The 14,523-nt window shown below is 39.6% G+C and overlaps 1 protein-coding gene and 1 pseudogene across 5 annotated transcripts in view; both read left to right on the forward strand.

Annotated features, from left to right (window-relative positions):
• The window catches only part of ANKS1B (ankyrin repeat and sterile alpha motif domain containing 1B), a 1,161,043-nt gene that overhangs the window by 538,885 nt on the left and 607,635 nt on the right, over window positions 1–14,523 (forward strand). The window lies entirely within an intron of this gene.
• Window positions 5,610–7,061, forward strand: LOC129649215 (elongation factor 1-alpha 1-like; annotated as a pseudogene).

Here is a 14,523-nt window from a genome sequence, read left to right on the forward strand (position 1 = left end):
AGCAGAAAAGGTGAGGAAGCACCCTGTGGTCTCTGTTATAAGGGTACTATTCCACTCAAGAGGATTCCATCCTCATGACCTAATCACCTCCCAAAGATCCTACCTCCAAATACCATCATACCAGGGGAATAGGTTTGAATATAAAAATTATGGGGAGACACAAACATGCAGTTGATAGCATGGACTATATGAGATGCAATGAGAGTAAGAGCCCACAAGGCTCCTCTGTTAAAGTGATTTTCCAGGCAAGAATACTGGCGTTGGAGTGAAGATCCTTCTCCAGGGGATCTTCCTGACCCAGTTAATGAACCCAGGCCTCCCACATTGCAGACAAACTCTTTACTGTCTAAGCCAGATAATAGAGAGAAAGGGATTAAGAATAGCATGGGCAAAAGAACACACACACACACCATACATACATACATGCAAAGTATTTTGTGTAGCTGGGCATATAGTTTGTTCATAGAGAGAATGCCAGCAGCAGACCAGATAAGGAATGACCTAGTACGATTCATGTGTTTGTCAGGGTAAATAATACTAGATGCTAGGATAATTCATAAATCCCAGTGGCTTAAGAAATATAAGTTTATCTCTTGCACACATAAAATAGTTCAATTGAGTGTCTGGTGGGCACCCTTACATGTAATAATTCTAGGGACCTGGCTTATTCTTCCTCATGGTGCCATCAGCTTCAAGAAGTATCTGGTGCACTGCCCTTCTTACAGGAAGGCTGTGCTCTGCATTGTGATCAGGGCAATCTCATATCTTAACGTCCAATACTAGACAAGGGAAAAGAGCTGTAAATGACCACCAGCTCCAATCATACTGAAGTAGCTGTGAGGCAGTTCTCATAGATTGATTTCATTTACAGAGTCAGTAATGAATCATAGTTTTTAATCTTTGAGTTTTCTGTGGTTTGAGGCACAATAAAATGTTGTACTTTTGACCATTTAAACAAAAGAAGTATCTGGTTAATAGTATCAAGTGCTCCCGAGAGGTCAGTCTAAGAAGATCTGAAAAGTACCCACTAAGTATGGCAATTAAGAGGTCACTGGTGATGATTTCAGTGGCTGTTTCAATGGAGCATTTTAGCAGAAGCAACAAAGTAGTTGAAGGGTAAAGAGAGGTGAGAAATAGGAGCCAGTAAACACCAACTCCATACAAATCTTGATATGAAGAAAAAATGAAAATGAAGATTATAGATCAAGGGAGGCTTATTTGAGGGTTTGTTTTTGTTGTTGTTTTTTTTTTTGTTTTTTTGTGTTTTTTTTTTTTTTTTTGGTCTACTTTTACCATGAGAGAGAATTGAGCATAATTATACATTGAGGTAAAAGAACCATTAGTTTGTTTAGAGGAAAAGGTTGCATTTGCTGAGAACAAAGTAATCATTGGTTAAGAGAAGCCCCAGAGTAGGCAAAAGGCCATGATATTCAGAGGACAGATAAAAGGGTTTAGCCTTACACTGGAGGCCTTATGTTCTGTCCATTGACCTTGGAGAGAAGCAGAAAAGGCAAAGCAATTTTAAGACCCTTTCATGAATGTCAAGGACAGTGTTTGAGGTCCAAGCATATGTCTATGATAACTCTTCAAGTAATTAAGAAATAAACCATCTACTTTAAAACAATTATGAATCATAAGATATGAGATACTCAACCTATTCATGAAAGGTTTGGAAGGCTACTTAATTTTCTTCATTGAATATGGCTCCTGCTCACTGAATGTGTTTGAACAGCCAGACATTTCACTTATAAACTTAAGAGATACACATATATTAAATTAATATATGATTTTAACCATTACTTTGGAATTTTTAATAATGTAAATCTTTGAAAAGTTTGACAATGTATATTAGATAGTGGTAGAGTAATTTTTTAGTTTCTTTGTACGTAAAGAAATGGAATGTAATTCCATTTTTCTTTTCACAGAAATAGGGCAATTTAATTTTTTGTATTTGATTTAAAATATATTAAAGAACAAATCATAACATTCTTAATGTAAGCATTTTGTGCATTTTTCTGTTGTTTTGAAGAAGATTAGGGCAAAGTTCTAAAACATTTTTGTTTATACATCAAGACAAAATGTTATCTCAAAGGCCATATAAAAAGATGAGAGGAACCATTTGCTTGATTTTAATTACACTAAATTATCTGTTAGATTTGCCATTTTACTTTTAGACGTTAGATAATTGGGTCCATTCTGCTTTTCTCCTTGTAGAATCCACAGCAACCACAAGTGTGGTTAATTCTAAAGTGTTAGGTAGACTGTCAATGTATTCTAATGAGCTTAGAGGAGTTTACCACTCTGGCTTCACTTTTCCTTTTCTAAAAGGCAGAAATTTACTGGCTTTTTTGGAATCATAAAATCTCAGTGTAAAAAGGAAGGTTAGATAGCTTCACAGCTACCACACACTAACGCATGCACAATTTCATTCATTTGTGAATGTTTGATAAGATACTAGGGCTTCCCTGATAGCTCAGTTGGCAAAGAATCTGCCTACAATGTAGAAGACTTGGGTTCAATCCCTGGGTTGGGAAGATCCCCTGGAGAAGAGAAAGGCTACCCACTCCAGTATTCTGGCCTGGAGAATTCCATGGACTGTATAGTCCACAGGGTTGCAAAGAGTCAGACACAACCGAGTGACTTTCATTTCACTACCCCTATATGCTTATCGCGTATCCATCTCATCCTTGCTGTCTATATTCCAGCAACACTAGCCTTCTTCAATTTCCAAAGCTCCTTTCAATCTCAAGGACATCTCACATTTTATTCTGTGTGCCTACAATACTCTCTGCCTTGATCTGTCCCTTGGTCTGGCTGATACCTGCTCTTCTTAGAAGTCTCTATAATTCAGGTCCACTGACAAAACATGGTTCACTGGAGGAGGGAATGGCAAACCACTCCAGTATTCTTGCCTTGAGAACCCCATGAACAGTATGAAAAGGCAAAAATATATTACACCAGGAGATGAGCCCTGAAGGTGGGAAGGGATCTAATATGGTACTAGGGAAGAGAAAAGAAATAGCTCCAAAAAGAATGAAGAGGCTGGGCCAAAGGAGAAAGATGCTCAGTTGTGGATGTGTCTGGTGGTGATATTAAAGTCTGATGCTTTTATATCAGTAAAAGATATAAAAGAACAATATTGCATAGGAACCTGGAATGTTAGGCCCTTGAATCAAGGCAAAGGAAGCAACAGTTAGAACTGGACATGGAACAACAGACTGGATCCAATAGCAAAAGGAGTATGTCAAGGCTGTATATTGTCAGCCTGCTTATTTAACTTATATGCAGAGTACTTCATGAGAAATGCTGGGCTGGAAAAAGCACGAGCTGGATTCAAGATTGTCAGGAGAAATATCAATCACCTCAGATATGCAGATGACACCACCCTTATGGCAGAAAGTGAAGAGGAACTAAAAAGCCTCTTGATGAAAGTGAAAGAGGAGAGTGAAAAAGTTGGCTTAAAGTTCAACATTCAGAAAACTAAGATCATGTCATCTGGTCCCATCACTTCATGGGAAATAGATGGGGAAACAGTGGAAACGGTGTCAGACTTTATTTTTTGGGGCTTCAAAATCACTGCAGATGGTGACTACAGCCATGAAATTAAAAGACTTTTACTCTTTGGAAGGAAAGTTATGACCAATCTAGATAGCATATTCAAAAGCAGAGACATTACTTTGCCAACATAGGTCCATCTAGTCAAGGCTATGGTTTTTCCAGTGGTCATGTATGGATGTGAGAGTTGGACTGTGAAAAAAGCTGAGTGCCGAAGAATTGATGCTTTTGAACTGTGGTGTTGGAGAAGACTCTTGAGAGTCCCTTGGACTGCAAGGGGATCCAAACAGTCCATTCTGAAGGAGATCAGCCCTGGGATTTCTTTGGAAGGAATGGTGCTAAAGCTGAAACTCCAGTACTTTGGCCACCTCATGCGAAGAGTTGACTCAATGGAAAAGACTCTGATGCTGGGAGGGATTGGGGCCAGGAGAAGAAGGGGACGACAGAGGATGAGATGGCTGGATGGCATCACCAACTTGATGGACATGAGTTTGGTGAACTCTGGGAGTTGGTGATGGACAGGGAGGCCTGGCGTGCTGCGATTCATGGGGTCGCAAAGAGTTGGACACGACTGAGGGACTGAACTGAACTGAAGCAGGAGATGTCAAGAGTGAACATCAACATCTTGGGAATCAGTGAACTAAAATGGATGGGAATAGGAAAATTTAACAGATGACCACTATATCTACAACTGTGGGCAAGTATCCCTTAGAAGAAATGGGGTAGCTCTCATAGTCAACCTAAGAGTCCAAAACACAGTACTTGGGTGCACACTCAAAAATGACAGAATGATCTTGCTTGGTGTTCAAGACAAATCACTCAACATCACAGTGATCCACATCTGTGTCCCAATCTATAATGCCAAAGAAGCCAAAGCTGAACAGTTCTATGAAGACCTACATGACCTTCTAGAACTAACACCAAAAAAAAAAAAAGATGTCTTTATCATCATGAGGGATTGGAATGCAAAAGTAGCAAGTCAAGAAATACTTGAAGTAACTGGCAAGTTTGGCCTTGGAGTACAAAATGAAGTAGGGTAAAGGCTAACAGAGTTTTGTCAAGAGAGCACACTGTTCATAGCAAACACCCTTTTCCAACAACACAAGAGACGACTCTACACCTGGACATCACCAGATGATCAATACCAAAATCAGCAGCTGAAGATGGAGAAGCTCTACACAGTCAGCAAAAAACAAGAAAGACCTGGAGCTAACTGTGGCTCAGATCATGAGCCCTTAATTGAAAAATCCAGGCTTAAACTGAATAAAGTAGGGAAAATCACTAGACCATTCAAGTATGACATAAATCAAATCCCCTATGATTATACAGTGGAAGTCACAAATAGATTCAAGGAATTAGATCTGGTAGACAGAGTGCCTAAAGAACTATGGATGGAGGTTTGAAACATTGTACAGGAGGCAGTGACCAAAACCATCCCCAAGAAAAAGAAATGTAAGAAGGCAAAGTGGTTTTCTGAAGAGGCTTTACAAATAGCTGAGAAAAGAAGAAAAGTGAAAGGCAAGGGAGAAAGGGAAAGATATACTTAACTGAATAAGGAGTTCCAGAGAATAGCAAGGAGAGATAAGAAAGCCTCATTAAGTGAACAATGCAAAGTAATAGAGGAAAACAATTTCAAGAAAATAGGAGATACTAAGGGAACATTTCATGAAAAGATGAGCACAATAAAGAACAGAAATGGGAAGGACTTAACAAAAGCAGAAGAGATTAAGAAGTGGCAAGAATCCACAGAAGAACTATACAAAAAAGATCTTAATGACCCAGATAATTACAATGGTGTGGTCATTCACCTAGAACCAGACAACCTGGAGTGTGAAGTCAAATGGGCCTTAGAATATATCACTACGGACAAAGATAGTGGATGCAATGGAATTCCAGCTGAGCAAGTTAAAATCCTAAATGATGATGTTGTTAAAGTGCTGCACTCAATATGTCAGCGAGTTTGGAAAATGCATCAGTGGCCATGGGACTGGAAAAGGTCAATTTTTGCTTTTTTTTGCAACAGGTTTGCTGCCAGGACACAGGTGTCATGAAAACCACCGTTAAACCTAAGCCAAAATGGGAAAGGAGAAGACCCACATTAACATCGTTGTCATTGGGCACGTAGATTCAGGAAAGTCTACCACGACTGGCCATCTGATCTACAAATGTGGCGGGATCAACAAGAGAACAATTGAAAAGTTCAAGAAGGAGGCTGCCGAGATGGGAAAGGGCTCCTTCAAATATGCCTGGGTCTTGGACAAACTTAAAGCTGAACATGAGCGTGGTATCACCATTGATATCTCCCTGTGGAAATTTGAGACCAGCAAGTACTATGTTACCATCATTGATGCCCCAGGACACAGAGACTTCATCAAAAACATGATTACAGGCACATCCCAGGCTGACTGTGCTGTCCTAATTGTTGCTGCTGGTGTTGGTGAATTTGAAGCCGGTATCTCCAAGAACGGGCAGACCTGTGAGCATGCCCTTCTGGATTACACCCTGGGTGTGAAACAACTAATTGTTGGCGTTAACAAAATGGATTCCACTGAGCCACCCCTATAGCCAGAAGAGATACGAAGAAATTGTTAAGGAAGTCAGCACCTACATTAAGAAAATTGGCTACAACCCTGACACAGTAACATTTGTGCCAATTTCTGGCTGGAATGGTGATAACATGCTGGAGCCAAGTGCTAACATGCCATGGTTCAAGGGATGGAAAGTCACCAGTAAGGACGGCAATGCCAGTAGAACCACCCTGCTTGAAGCTCTGGATTGCATCCTGCCACCAACTCGCCCAACTGACAAATCCTTGCGTTTGCCTCTCCAGGATGTCTATAAAATTGGTGGTATTGGTACTGTCCCTGTGGGTCGTGTGGAGACTGGTGTTCTCAAACCTGGCATGGTAGTCACCTTTGCTCCAGCCAATGTAACAACTGAAGTGAAGTCTGTAGAAATGCACCATGAAGCATTGAGTGAAGCCCTTCCTGGGGACAATGTGGGCTTCAATGTCAAGAACGTGTCTGTCAAAGATGTCCGTCGTGGCAATGTGGCTGGTGACAGCAAAAATGATCCACCCGTGGAAGCTGCTGGCTTCACAGCTCAGGTGATTGTTTTGAACCATCCAGGCCAAATCAGTGCTGGATATGCACCTGTGCTGGATTGTCACACAGCTCACATTGCTTGCAAGCTTGCTGAGCTGAAGGAGAAGATTGATCGTCGTTCTGGGAAAAAGCTGGAAGATGACCCTAAATTCTTGAAATCTGGTGACGCTGCCATCGTTGATATGGTTCCTGGCAAGCCCATGTGTGTCGAGAGCTTCTCTGATTATCCTCCCCTGGGCCCGTTTTGCTGTGCGTGACATGAGACAGTTGCTGTGGGTGTCATCAAAGCAGTGGACAAGAAGGCAGCTGGAGCTGGCAAGGTCACCAAGTCTGCCCAGAAAGCTCAGAAGGCTAAATGAATATTATCTCCAATACCTGCCACCCCAGTCTTAATCAGTGGTGGAAGAACGGTCTCAGAACTGTTTGTCTCAATTGGCCATTTAAGTTTAATAGTAAAAGACTGGTTAATGATAACAATGCATCATAAAACCTTCAGAAGGAAAGGAGAATGTTTTTGTGGACCATATGTTTTGTGTGTGGCAGTTTAAGTTATTAGTTTTTAAAATCAGTACTTTTTAATGAAAACAACTTGACCAAAAATCTGTCACAGAATTTGAGACCCATTAAAAGAAGTTTAATGAGAAAAAAAAAAAAAAAAAAAAGAAGGTCAATTTTCATTCCAGTCCTAAAGAAGGGCAATGAGAAAGGGTATACAAACTATCCTACATTTGTACTCATTTCACATGCTGTATATTGTCACCCTGCTTATTTAACTTATTTATAGAGCACATCACGTGAAATTCCAGGATGTATGAATCACAAGCTGGACTCAAGATTACCGGGAGAAATATCAACAACCTCAGATATGCAGATGATACCACTCTAATGGCAGAAAGCAAAGAGGAACTAAAGAGCCTCTTGATAAGGGTGAATGAGGAGAGTGGAAAAAGCTGGTTTAAAACTCAGTATTCAATAAATAAGATCATGGCATCCAGTCCCATCACTTCATGGCAAATAGGAGAGGAAAAAGTAGAAACAGTGACATATTTTCTTTTCTTAGCCTCCAAAATCACTGTGGATGGTGACTACAGTCACAAAATTAAAAGCACTTGCTCCTTAAAGGAAAATTATGACAAACCTAAACAGTGTATTAAAAAGCAGAAATATCACTTTGCCAACAAAGGTCCATATAGTCGGTTATAGGTTTTCCAGTAGTCATGAACAGATGTGAGAACTGGACCATAAAGAAGGCTGAGCACCAAAGAATTGATGCTTTTGAATTGTGGTTATGGAGAAGACTCTTGAGAGTCCCTTGGACAGCAAGGAGATCAAACCAATAAATCCTCAAGGAAATCAATCCTGAATATTCATTGGAAGGACTGATGCTGAAGCTGTAGCTACAATATTTTGACCACCTGATGCAAAGAGCCAACTCACTGGAAAAGACCCTGATGCTGGAAAAGATTGAGAGCAGGAGAAGGGGGAAAGAGGATGAGATGATTGAATAGCATCACCGACTCAATGGAGATGTGTTTGAGAAAACTTTGGGAAATAGTGAAGGACGAGGAAGCCTGATGTGCTGCAGGCCGTGGGATCACAAAGAGTAAGACACAGCTTAGTGACTGAACAACAATAATTCAGGTCACTGCTCTAAAGAAATATTTTCTTGGCTGACCTCCAAAATTAGCTTCAGTTCAGTTCAGTCGCTCAGTCGTGTCCGACTCTTTGCGACCCCATGAATCACAGCACGCCAGGCCTCCCTGTCCATCACCAACTCCCAGAGTTCACTCAGACTCACATCCATCGAGTCAGTGATGCCATCCAGCCATCTCATCCTCTGTCGTCCCCTTCTCCTCTTGTCCCCAATCCCTCCCAGCATCAGAGTCTTTTCCACTGAGTCAACTCTTCGCATGAGGTGGCCAAAGTACTGGAGTTTCAGCTTTAGCACCATTCCTTCCAAAGAAATCCCAGGGCTCATCTCCTTCAGAGTGGACTAGTTGGATCTCCATGCAGTCCCAGGGACTCTCAAGAGTCTTCTCCAACACCACAGTTCAAAAGCATCAATTCTTCGGCACTCAGCTTTTTTCACAGTCCAACTCTCACATCCATACATGACCACTGGAAAAACCATAGCCTTGACTAGACGGACCTTTGTTGGCAAAGTAATGTCTCTGCTTTTCAATATGCTCTCTAGGTTGGTCATAACTTTTCTTCCAAGGAGTAAGCATCTTTTAATTTCATGGCTGCAATCATCATCTCCAGTGATTTTGGAGCCCAAAAAAATAAAGTCTGACACTGTTTCCCCATCTATTTCCCATGAAGTGATGGGACCAGATGCCATGATCTTCATTTTCTGAATGTTGAAAATTAGCTTAAATCCCCCTTTTAAATGTTCTCTTTATTTTCATTTATCATTTTGTCATATCACATATAATAAAAGTTAAATTTAATTAATTTGTAGTTTATCTAATGACTGTGCCACTAAATGCTAATCTCCATGAGATCCGGAACTATACCTGTTTTACTCATTCCTATATTCCTAGGTCCTAGATGAATGCCTGGAACATAGTAGATATTCAATAAAAGGTTTTGAATAAATAAAGAATAATGTTACCCAGCATTTTATACTGAAAAATACTTACTGAATTGTAAAGAATCCTTGTTCCTAAGAAACTCATACTGTATTGGGGCAGAAGTCATGTAAACATGTAATTACATTAGTGGCTAAGAAGGCAAATGTTGGATGGAAATCCTGGCTTCTTCCCATACTAACTTTTTATCATTGAGCAAAGAACATGATCTACCCAAGTCTCTGTTTCCTTCTCTGTAAAATGAGTGAAATTTTATTACCAACCTAAGGCAGAAAGTGCACATTGCTTCACTCACTACTCACTTCAGTTCCATTATATCTCACCATTCTACCACAGAGCCTGAAAAAAATCAAACTTCATTTGTAACCTTCAAGCTAAGGTTCCTCTTGAGATTTGGTTCCACTGAGCAAACTTAGAGGCAGAAGGGAGTTGCAAAATAGCAGCTACATGTAATAAGTACAGTGATAGAAATATCTGGTTCCTTTTAGACAGTTCCAGTCAAATGTCTTAAATCTAGGCTTAGGCACTGATCCTCAAGGGTGAGTAGTTCTTCTAGAATGGTCAGAGAGTGTAAGTAGTATGCATTAATTCTATTGGCATTAACTCTAGATGCCTTGTTTCTGATTGTGAAACTCCAAGCTTGGATCTGTAGCCCTCCCAAAGATTGTGTGAGCTACATAGTACCTAGAATAAACCCATGTCTGCTTCAGACAGCTAAAGAGGGTTCCATAGTCTGCAACAGTGAAATCTGGAAGATTTACTAACAGTTTGTTGAAAGGGTTAAATCTAAGTGGAAGCTTTATCCTTGAGATTAGAATGCAAAGACTGCAGCAAATCAAACCAATACTTCTGCTGCTGCTGCTAAGTCGCTTCAGTTGTGTCCGACTCTGTGCGACCCCATAGACAGTGGCCCACCAGGCTCCCCCCGTCCCTGGGATTCTCCAGGCAAGAACACTGGAGTGAGTTGCCATTTCCTTCTCCAATGCGTGAAAGTGAAAAGTGAAAGTGAAGTTGCTCAGTCGTGCCCGACCCTCAGCGACCCCATGGACTGCAGCCTACCAGGCACCTCCGTCCATGGGATTTTCCAGTGAGAATACTGGAGTGGGGTGCCATTGCCTTCTCCGCAAACCAATACTACATTTGCCAAAAACTTATTATTACTTTCTCTAATTTTCTATCAATGCTGTTCCTCAAAGTTCCTTGAGATGTCAGATTCTTGATTGAGTACATGTACATATGGGTACTATTAAAGTTTTGACAAGTGCTCAGTTAAGTTGCTATTAAAAATGTATGTATATGCTACTAAAAATATATATATATATTTAGAGAGAGAAATTTGGCTAGAAGAATATACTTAATTATATTACATTATTTTTTTGTCCTATCTATCTTCATATTTCTTCATAAATAAATGCATATTATTTTTTTTATCTTTAGAAAGACAAGCTCTTTAGCTATGAATCTCTCCACATTTGTATTGTCCTTTCATTTTGGGGGGCTTCCTGGTGGCTCAGACGGTAAAGAATCTGCCTGCAATGAGGGAAAACACAAGTTTATCCTGAGTTGGAAAGATCCTCTGGAGAAGGGAATGGCTACCCACTCCAGTATTCTTACCTGAAGAATTCCATGGACAGAGGAACCTGGCAGGCTACAGTCCATGGGGTTGCAAAAGAGTTGCACATGCCTGAGCGGCTTTCACTTTTATTTTTTGAAGAAGTTCTCATATGCACTACTTTGACAACAACCCTGTAAGGGATCTAGTAATATCACCATCATATAACATGCAAACTGAAACCAGGAGAGACTAGTAGTTGGCAGAGACAGAACTTGAATGCAGTTCTAGGTTATATGCTTTCTTACTTCACCACAGTTGATCAAGAGTTCATTAAGGGTAGTTCTCTGTAAAATGAAATAAATTTGTATTATCAGGGCCAAATGAAGGATTTGAATTAGATCCTAGACTGTAACATTGATTTGGTCTTCTATTTGGGGCAAGCTAATGTCTTTTTCAGTTCATTTCTAGCTGTTACATTGTATACCACAAACTTCTGATCAAGATGGTCCCATAAGTTCACAACACATAGCAATGAGAATTTTTTTTTTTTTTTTTTTTGGCTAAAAATCTGAAAGAGAAGTCCAGTTCAAAAACCAGATAAAATTTCAGTGGACCAGAAATGCAACAGAACCCCAGATAGTACACAGGTTTGAGGGCTGGGGACTGTTAGATTCTGATCCAGTAGCTCAGTTTCTGTATGGCAGAGGGACTAAAAGTGTTTTGTGCAAAACTGAAAGTAGGATCCAAAGGTAAAAGCCAGGGTCAAGGGCAAAGCAAGGGTCAGAAGGATGAATACCTAAAATCCAAAATTAAGAAAATACATGAAGAAATTTAAAACTAATAAGTACAGCCAACAAAATCAACGATCAGTTTATCATTTCAGATAAATTAATTTCTTGAACCATTCTAATAGGTATGTTTAAAAGCTTGAAGAGATAAATTTTATATAGAAAAATCAATAAATTGTTAATCAAAATAGGAAGATATAAAACTATGAGAGGTAAATAGTAAAAAGAAAAAAAAAAGAAAGGAATTAGAACTGTTGGAAATGAAAACTAGTGATCAAGAACAATATCTGCCCTATTAGCTTACTAAACTGTGAGACCACTATGAAGACTAAACAGGATAGTGCAAGCCCGTTTTTGTGAGTTGAAACATTTCATACTATGGAACAAGGAATAGAGGAAATAGCCTGACAGATGTCTGTGTAGAGATCTCTAGCTATGGGGCTGGCAAAGAACTGGGTTAACTTTAAGAGAAGAAAGACAATCATCAAAGAGAAACTATACTGACAAATTTCACTTTATTCTAGAATTTGCCTAAAGAGCCAGTCTTCTGGGATACCCTGACTAGGATCTATACATTAAGGAAGAAAGGATTTGTGCCTTTTCAAGTGCCCATGAAATAGCTGCTCCTATATCTTATAGGGAAAGGAGAATGGGAAAAGGTACTATATAAATTAAGGCTATCGTTATCTTTCCCTTTTAGGGAAAACAAATTCAACACCTGGAGAGGAAAACGTCTGCACGTGGAAAGTTTATGTTTTTTATAATGTGCATTTCTAGGATGGTATGTCTGAAATTAGGCATGCAAACCTGAATTTTTGTATGGTATATTCTTATGCAAATGTGTACAGGCATAACTTAGTGCTTGTTCTGTTTCACTCAAAAGTAGGTGGAGATATGAATATTATTGAGCAAGTATAATTTTCATACAAGAATTGTGTGGGCAGCTTCCATTCTGGTTAAGCATCTTAACAAAAATGAAAAGCTCAGATAAGAACAGTGAGATTTTGTAAGTGTTAATATTATAGCATGAATGTTTCTAATCTTTCTCTAAGCCTATTGCATCTTGAATTAGAAAGAATAGAGCCATTCAGGCCAGAAGGCAAATCACTACATGGGGGAAATTGAGACAGAAATGCTTTTTCCTATCTTTTAAAAAACATACATATATATTTTTAGAGGAGAAAATGGTCATTTGGAATTCTCTGTTTGGCAAGTCAGACCAAGCATGATGTTTGACCTAGATTATAAATAGTCTATGTTGTGAAACTGAAGCACTTGGAAGTACTTTCAGATGAAATTCAGAATAATATAACATAAGCCATAAAGCGCCACAGCCTCAGATCATATGAAAATTGATTCTGGCAGTGGTTGAAGTATATGAAGTGTGAATAAGCTGCACCTATCCTATAACTCACATGCTTTGTTTTGAAGAAACTGAGAACTGGAAGTGTGACTTTGACCTCCCTACCATCTAATGAAATCCCAGGTGGTACTAGTGGTAAAGAATCCCCCTGCCAATGCAGGAGACATAGCATGCACCACCTAATGAAATTAGTGATTCTGATGTCTGAATAAAACACATGCGAGTGGGAAAACAGCTGGAAATGTGAAAAGGGAAGGCCATTTTCTTGAATGTGAGCAAGGGGTAACCAATTTGCCTCTCTAGAAACATATCCAGGTCGGGGAAACAACAAAAAGAACATGAAAAACAATTCTGTAACAAGATTCCTATAGTTTGGGAGGGTTTCATTTAGAACAAAGCTATGGATGAGCTAAATCAGTAAGAGCTTTTTTGCTTGGTGACCTGAAGAACTTCAAAAAGCATTTCACCCAGTGATTGGTGCATAAGTAAAGGCTATATTCGGATGTGAAAATGGAGACACTTATAAAGATCTGATTTGTGTATAAAATTGTGCCATCCTAAAATGAATAATGAAACTCTGCTTCTAATTACACACCTGCTTCTTGAATCCATCCTTTGATTTCTATTCTTGGAGTCATCAGTGTTCTTACTACCTCTTACTTAAAATATTGCAATAACTTTCTAATGGTCTTCTGCCTTTAGTCTCTTCCCTGTCCAAAGCATTCTCCTGCTTAGAAATTTTCAGTGGATCTCCACTGGCTACTAAGAACAAACATGGTAGTATTTTCTATGATCTGGAGCCAAAGTTACATTTCCAGTCTTATCTGCCATTACTTTTCTCCATGTACTTTATGCTACAAGTTGGCTAATCACCATTCCACAAACATCCTCCAGAATATTTCTAAAACACAAATATGATCTTGCTTTTGCCTAACTTAAAGACTTCTGTGACTTCCTATATTGTTGCTTTGTAAAATTAATCCTAAAGTTATTGGTCTATGTGATTCTCTAAATTCTCTAAATTCTCTGTCAGGTTCTCCAATCTGGTCGTCAACTCACTCTCCTCGAAACCTATAATGAAGCCATGTGGAGCTACTTGTATGCATGCATGCTAAGTAGCTTCAGTCATATCTGACTCATTGCAACCGTATGGACCATAGCCCACCAGGCTCCTCTGTCCATGGGATTCTCCATGCAAGAATACTGGAGTGGGTGCCATGCCCTCCTCCAGGAGATCTTTCCAACCCAGAGATTGAACCCTCATTTCTTATGTCTCCCACGTTGGCAGGTGGATTCTTTACCACTGGCGCCACCTGGGAAGCCCACCCATTTCTTTCCCTTAAACCTTGGTTAATGTTTTTTCCCTCTATCTTGTATACCCTTTCCTTCATCTTCATGCCTTCAATGCCCTGGGTTCCACATGGAAAAAAGAAAAAAAATCTTATTTTTTCCAAGATTCAGCTCAAGCTCATCTTTTTTACAAAAGCCTTTCCATTTGCATAAAACTTAATTGCCATCTTCCTCACACACACCCACTGTTCTTGCTATAACTCCAGTGCCAGGTATC

Source organism: Bubalus kerabau, chromosome 1, assembly GCF_029407905.1.
Source record: "Bubalus kerabau isolate K-KA32 ecotype Philippines breed swamp buffalo chromosome 1, PCC_UOA_SB_1v2, whole genome shotgun sequence".
In the NCBI taxonomy this organism is placed as follows: domain Eukaryota; kingdom Metazoa; phylum Chordata; class Mammalia; order Artiodactyla; family Bovidae; genus Bubalus; species Bubalus kerabau.